We start from the raw sequence: 8,376 nt of genomic DNA on the forward strand, positions 1-8,376 counted from the left end.
GGGTTAGGACCAACCGTTGGCCTCGAGCTCCGGCGCCACCATCTGAGTCCCGCCCACAAGGGTCGCGCGCCTGCGCCTCAGCGAAGGGGAGGGAGGAGGCGGTGGAGATCCTGGGCCCAGCGGGCTGTTAGCGCCCTGGTGTCCCTGACGTTTTCAATTCCGTCCAAACCGCTCTGCGGCGGATTCGTGTGTGTGTTCCAGTGTGTGTGTGTGTGTGTGTGTGTGTGTGTGTGTATGAGTCATATTAAGCTCAGGACTTCTGGAAATACAATTGAATTTACGTGGCTTGTCTGAGCAACGCTAATTTGGGGGTGTAACCCAAGAAAATTTGTACTTGTATGAGAATTTTATGATTCCTCAAGGCACTAATTAACATTCAGTATCCGAAATCTTACCTATTGACCCAGTCATATATCTGCCAAATGTCAGAGCATTTTAAAGAGCTTTTTGTAAATCTCAGACCATTTAGGAGTTAAACGGAATCTTAGGGACCATGAGCTAGTTTCTTGGTTTATACGACTTTAAGTCGTATGTTTGTACTTTAAGCTCTCTCTCCCTGCCTCTGGCTTTTATCAATAGTATACTATTACTCCCATTTTTCATACCTGAAAACCGAGGCCCAAAAAAATAAAGTCACTTTTCCCTAAAGTTCCAGAGTCGGGAAATGGCAGAACCAGAATTCAATACCAGGCTTTTATATTGGTTACAAATCTGTGCTCCCTCAGAGTCACACTGCCATTTACTGGAAAGAAGAGGGGAGCTTTTGAAAATGGGGTTGATGGGACAGTTGGGGGCCAATTGGTGAAGGAGCTTGTTTGCCCTGCTGAAGTGCTTGAATCGCTTCTTTTCCTCAAGGCAAGTTTGAATTGGGGTGGATCAGGCGTCCAGGTGCCCTGGGTGCCTGAAAGATGAGTGTGGTGAGGCAGGCTGATGGGGATAATGTCATAGAAAAGATAAAAGAGACAGGAGGACAAAAATCTTCATCTCAAGTCTGGGGACGACCATCCCTAGCTGTGCTTTGGTTCAGTGTCCACCATCATCGCTTGTATCCTTGGAACTGTTGGGAACTCAAGATGAAGCAAAGCAGAACCCTGATTGTGTCTTAGGGTTCTGCCCCTCTGTGGGCTGTGGAAAAAACTAAAAGAGACACTGTCTCCATGCTTCCCAGCTGGCAGTAAACCCTCCCCATGACCCCAATCACTGGGGGAAAAGAACTAACCCTCCTACTCACTAGCCCTTAAATTACTGGATTTTTCTCAATGCCATTTTCACAACACTGCAGTGGTCTCTTTTCTTATTTTTTTTTAAAGAGCTGGGGTACAGGCCAGAGTTGTGGAGGGTGAGAGGATTCACCAGAGACAGAGTGGGGAACAGAACAGGCAGATTGACCTAAGTACACTGCTGAGAGGAGCAGCGGGCAAGACAGGAGAGGTCTGCTGCGCCATGTGGGTTACTCCCTGGCTGGCTGGGGGATCGAACTTTTGCTGCAGTGACTGCAGAGAGCTTCATAGGCTGCATCTTAACCCCTTGCGCCACCAGGGAGTGGTCCCCTTCTTTAAAAGGCATCAAGTCTTCCATCTTTGGGTACTCATCCCCTCCCCTTCATCCTGTAGTCACTGCTTCCTTCCTGCTTTTCTCAGTGCATTCTAGAGCCCCAGCACCCATCCCAGGGAGCCAATCACCTAAGAAACTTATCACCACAGGTTTCTAGCACTCCCTTTATTTATTTTTTTAATTAATTAATTAATATTTTACATCATTGTTCATTCTTGTACAATGCATGCTTTCTCCTCTCAGATGTAGTCCCCGTAAAATTCCCGCCACCAATTCACCCGTGCCTATCACCATAGTCCCCTGTACTCTTTCCTCCCCTGTTTTGATCCTTCTCCCTCCTCCTCCCCCGCAGAATGTCTCTGATTTATAGTTGCCTGCTAGTTTTGTTTTTTTTTTATTTATGATTGTTTTTTCATGATCCTTTATTTGATTCCCCTATATACCTCCTATAAGTGAAACCATCAGAAATTTTTCTTTTTCCTTCTGACTTATTTCACTGAGCATAATCCGTTCCAGCTCCGTCCAAGTTGCTGTGAATGGCATGAGCTTATCTTTATTGATTGCTGAATAGTATTCCATTGTGTATATATACCACTTCTTCTTGATCCAGTCATCTATTTTTGGGCATTTGGGTTGTTTCCATATCTTACCTATTGTAAATAGTGCTACAATAAACATAGGGGTGCAAGTGTCCTTTTGAATTAATGTTTTCATGTCCTTTGGGTAGATTCCTAGGAATGGAATTGCTGGGTCATATGGAAGCTCCATTTTTAGTAGCCTGAGGAACCTCCACACGAACTGGTTGGACCAGTTTGCATTCCCACCAGCAGTGCAGGAGAGTTCCTTTTTCTCCACATCCTTTCCAACATTTGTTGTTGCTAGTTTTTTTTTTTTTTTTGATATGTGCCATTCTCATTGGTGTAAGATGGTATCTCATTGTGGTTTTGATTTGCACTTTCCTGATTACAAGTGATATGGAACATTTTTTCATATACCTGTTGGCCATTTGCATTATCTCCTTTGAGAAGTGTCTGTAGCTCTTCTGCCCATTTTTTGACTGGATTATTTATTTGTTGAGTTGTGTGAGCCTTTTGTAGATCTTTGTGATCGGTCCCTTATCAACTGTATGGAGTGCAAAAATATTCTCCCAATCAGAAGGGTGTCTCTTTGCTTTGGCCAATGTCTCTTTTGCTGTACAGAAGCTTTTTAGTTTAATGTAATCCACCTGGTTTTTTTTCCTTCACTTTATTTGCTTTGAGGGATGAGTCTTTAAAGATGTTACTGAGATGTATGTCAGGTAGTGTTTTACCTATATTTTCTTCTATGTATTTTATAGTTCCAGGTCTTATGTTCAATTCTTTTATCCATTTTGAGTTCTTTTTTTGTGCATTCTAGCCCTCCTTTTCAATAGTCATCCACATTTACAGATCAGGAAAAAAAGAGATGGGGAGGAATTAGAGCAGTTAAGTGGAGAGAACAAAAGAGAATCCAAATAATGCTACTTTCTCCCCTTTGTGCGTCAGGCTCTGTTCAAAGCACTTCACCTATATTAGCTCTCTTAACTATTCCTCATTTCACACTTAGCCTGAAGCGAGGACTCCCATTTCCCCAGCTTCTCTGAAGGGCTTAAAAAATCTTCCTTAATTATTGTTAATTTTTGAAGTGTTATAATGTATTTTTTTAAGTCCTTATCTGTTAGAGATCCATAATGGAATGTTTTTAAATAAAATGATATGACACCTGTGATTTACATTAAAATACTCCAGTAGAAAAGAAAATGAGAGGGGGGACAGATGAACAGATTGGCAAAATGTTGATAATTATTGAAGCTTGTCAGAGGTTCATTATCCTCTTCTATTTCTCTGTGTGTTTGAAATTTTCCATAATAAAAATTTAAAAAAAAAAAAAAAAACCTTTGCGATCTAATCTGCAAATTACTCTGAGTCACCAGTACTCACAGACCGGAAATAAGATAATGAGGCCTTGTGGGAGCCTTCAGGATGGGTAAATAGAGAGACAGATGAGGCTGAGTAGGAAGAATAGCTATTACTAATATAGAACTTTAGAGCCAGGCTTTGTTCTACAAGCTTTATAGGCATTCGGTTTTTTAAATCTCACAACAACCTTGTTAGGTAGTATATACTATTATTATGTGCCCTTAATGGGTAAGGAAACTGAGGGACAGATTTAATAACTTGCACACGTTTGCATAGCTTGTGAGTAGTAAAGCTGGGTGCCAAACCCAGGCAGCGTGGCTTTTGGTGTTTTGCTCTTAAACATCATGCTAGTTAGATATAAAAAGTAGCTGATAGCTGAAGAGGATTCATTTATCCATTTACTTAGTTATATGTTAAATATATATTGAGCTTTTACAAGATGGCCAAACAAGGATTCGGGTACTAGGGTACAACAGTGAGCAAAACATACAGGTCTTTGCTCTCAAGGAGTTTAAAGTTTGATGGGACCTGGGTGGACTTGAAATGATAATCATACAAACATGTGGAAAATTACAAACCATAATGAAGGAAAACTGCAGGGAGTTCTGAGGGCCTAGGAAAAAGTACATGACCCAGTCCGGAGCGGCTAGGAGAGGTTTCTCTGAAGTAGCATTTGAGTTGAGAGTTAAGGGATAAGGAAGAATTTGCTAAACAAAAAAAGGGAAGCGAAGAGCGGTTCAGGTTGAGGGAATACCATGACGAAAGACCCCAGGCAAGAGAGAGCTTGGAGCAAAGCCTAGAATGCTTGAGTTGGACCGGTTTTTAGGAGTGCAGTCCAATGTCACACGAGAGAGAACTGCCACTGGGAAAGAAGCAAGTGACTGGTCCAAGGTTACACCCTGAATCATTGGCAGGATTCAAACCTAGGTTGCTTGACTCCAAGCCCAGAGCTGTTTCCAACACAGACTCTGGCTTCCCTGCATATGAGAAGGAAGGAGGCCAACTAGGTGTCAGCAAAATGCTGTTCTTGGGGACTGAGAATGGGAGAGGATGTTTATGGAGATAGGTATAAATAACCAAATGAAATCATCATGGGCAAAGAGATCAAGTGTGGGTTTGGAGCAGAAAAATGCAATTTGGATACACGAAGAATTTGTGATTCCCGGATATCTAATTGGGTTTTTCTCCCCCTATGTCTAGCTAGGGTTCGAAAGTGGGTGGATTTTTTGAGGAGGTGAGGGGCACTGGAATTGAGGTTTTAATCCCATCTTTTGGGGTGAGGGGCCTGTCCCAGAGGAAGCAGGAGGGAAGAGGTGGGTGGGAGGGTGCACCCTTTCCGTCCTCTCAACTGTGAATTGCCTCCAGTTCTGCCAGCAGGGGGAGCCAGAAACCCAATTTCTTAAGAATGGCAACAGTCCTGACCCCTGAACTGGATAAATTGTTATGGGAAACAAGTCAAATCATTTTAAGATGTGGAAATGACCGAAACTGAGAGGAAAGAGGGATCACAAAGCTGGGATTATCTGTAAGGTCTTTGTACTAAATTGCAAGGTCTCTGATGAGAGTCTTCTAAACCTACCCTCCAGTGTTTGGGCTGAAGCAGGCACCAAAGAGTAGGAAATCCGTTGACAGGACATAAATCCTTTGACAGGGTATGTCATAAAACATACCCTCCTTCACTCCTTTTGAGCTACTTCACCCACTCCCAAGACATCACAATTCTGTCTCTAACCATCATCCTCTCTCCTGAGTTTCAGATCAAGAGGGTCAAGTGGCTATAGGACATGTCTTCCTGGAAGCTCAAACCTCCCACAATTCACTACAAACCTTTTCCTTCAATATTCCCCATCTCCATGAACAGCACAACCAATCCCCCAATGCTTCATCTCAGAAACTGAGAAGCATCTTTCTAATGCACCAGTAAGTCCCATTGGTTCTGCCTCCAAGTGTATCCCAAGCCCAAACATTCTTTCCACCTCCACTGCCACCATTCCGGTCTATACCACCACCACCGCTTGTCTGGATTACCGCAACAGCCTCCTGACTTGTCTTCCTACTTTTACTTACTTATGCCGGCTCCCCACTGTCTTCAGCCCGGAAACCAGAGTGACCTTTCAAAAACACCAAGCTGATCATACTATCACACTGTCTACACCCTTCAAAACTCCTCGTTATCCTCAAAGTCAAGTCTTGCTGCCTCATCGTGGCTTGTGAGGCCTCTTGTGCCTTTCCTGCCTTATGTCTCACCCCGTCACAATCCCTACACACACACACACACACACACACACACACACACTCTCACACGGAACCACTTCCAGTTATTCAAATGTTGCCTGCATAATTATGTGCAAAAAAAAGGTAGTTCCCATTGTCAATTATAATTTATCATTTGTTCAATAAAAATTTATAAATCTGTTAAACATCAAGAACTAATATAGAGTACAGGTATACATTAGTATAGAATAATACAATCTAATGCTTGGCTTCATGAGATTGAGGTGGAAAGGAGGAAACAATTAATTTCCCCTCTTCCCTTCTTAGTTTTCTGTTGGGAACCCTGTAATGAAGGACAGATTAACAGGAGAAAAAAAAGAGGTGTATTAACATCTCTACCTCATCTAAACATGCAAAGCATACAGGGAACATTTAGTGACTCTCCAATGATGGGCATCAGGGCCTTCAGGGACCTGGCTGTAGGGACCTCTCCAGGCATTGCTTTAGGAATGCAGAGTGGGGAACCCCCTCACCCTAGGAAGATGGTCTGATGGGCAGGGGCAGCCACTGTTTACACTAGCCTAGAGACTTTGGTTCCTTAGTGTTGGGGTATCATTTAATAGGGTTAAAACTTAGTCTCTGCACTTTGCTCACCTAAACAATGGGAGACACAAAGTAGACAAGGAAGGGAAAGTGATAAAGTTTCCATGGAAACCAGGCCAAAAGAGACTATTGCAAGTCCCAAAGAATGAGGAAATGGGCCAAACAGAACCGGGACACCTCCTGTGTGGAAGGCTGAGCAAAACCTGATGTCCCAGCAGATAACAGCTGGCAAAGACGGATTCCCTGAGTCACGAAAAAGCCCAAGAAAACAGGTGATAAAGGAGGACCACAAACCCACCTTCGCACACATGTTTGAGCTACAGAACTAAGCATCTAGGCTCCCTGGGATCAATCCCATCATCTGGGCCCTCTAGGGACCCACCAAGGCACAGTCCCTGCCTATGGGACGTTTGGGAGACACACCACACTGTCAGGGTCAGACCCCTCCAAAACACAGATGCCAATTCCCCTGAAGCCAATCTTGCAGGACCTAGGGAGCCATGAGACGCTGGGCATAGCAGAGAGGTCAGCCGATGAAAGATGTCTGGGAGGCCTGACTACTACAGTGGCCCAGAGTTGAAGACAGGCATTGGGGTCATACAAGGCTCTGCCTCGCATGTGTGCTGGGGCAATCACTAGCAGGAGGAAGGTGACTTGCTGATGGCGGTGGAGGGTGGGGAGGGTCCTATTCACACAGCCAGAATCCTGAAGGCAGGTGGGAGTGACTCGTTAGTGTGCATGCCATCCAGCTAGGCTCCCAGGTTCCCTGGCATGAGCCCACATGTATGGGATGGGTAGAAATAGGCCCCATAGAAGACAGGCACTGTCTTCCAGGGGACACACCATGTTTGACCAACTCCCAAACAGGTGTCAATGCTGCTACTTCCTCTGCCTGGATTTTTCTTCCTTTGCTTTTTGCTTCATTTTCTCCTATTTGCTCCTCAGCTCTCAGCTCAGGTCTGCCTTTTCCCAGGGACTTCTGTGATACTTCTCAACCATCATCCTTGGTGACACAATGTGACACAACCTGCCTTTATAAGATTGGATTTAGTCCCTGGAATGTGGCTGCCTGATTACCACTTTGGCTCCCCCAAGATCATTTGAGTTCTATAAGGGACAAACCTTGTTTGTTTTTTTTGTTTTTTTTCACAGTTACAGCCTCACAGCACTTCACACAGTACCTACATATTAGCTGATGAGTAAATATTTGTTGGGTGGATGGATGGGTGGATGGACGTACTGATGGATGGATACATTTGTTCATTTACTAACCCTAAAGGGGAGAAATGGGTACATGCTGTAGACTTGTAATGAGACCATGAGGGGGACTGATCATTTCAAGCAATAATGGGGCCAGGAACCAGGGCAGGGAGAAGGCCCAAGGATGCCCATCTCCGCCACTCCTCTTGCCAGCCTTGCCCCATCTCCCTCTTGAACATGCCTCAAGAGAGGCCAGTAGATAGCCCAGAGGGATCGCAGTTGCATCCAGGATTGGGATACTCCTTTTCTAGTCCCTTCCTAAAACTTGGGCTGAGACAAAGTGGCCCGCGCTTGGCTGTGAGATAGAGGGACAACAGCCAGCACGTAGTGCTGATGCACTCTCCAGATGCCCTGTCCCCACCTATTTCAAAGGTATTTCTGGGAGGTCTCCATAAGGTTCTCCTTTGTTTGCCCACCTTCCTCCCATTGCACCAGAGAAACCCTTCCTCCATGGCATGGACACGTCTCCCAAAAGCTAGATTCAAGACACTTCTCAGGTGCTAGCCCAAGAAGGGACTCCCAGGGGACAACATTTGTGGGCCTTTTCCCTTACACTTCAGCACTAAAAGACACAGACAGTAAAAACTATAAGCTCTTGGGGAGTGGGGGGTTGGTAATAGGTTGGTATAGTCCTTCCAAGACATTGAACCCCTGTCCAGATCTGAGCAGGAACTATGTGTCCCAGAGAACTGGCTTCACAGCCATCTGCTTGGAGCTTAAGGAGCCCAAGGGCCCTTGTGGGATGCTCACTTCAAATTAACCCAGAAGGGCAGAGTGAGGATGACACAGCAGAGGAAGCTTGGCCAGT

This window comes from Talpa europaea (assembly GCF_964194135.1).
Source record: "Talpa europaea genome assembly, chromosome: X".
In the NCBI taxonomy this organism is placed as follows: Eukaryota; Metazoa; Chordata; class Mammalia; order Eulipotyphla; family Talpidae; genus Talpa; species Talpa europaea.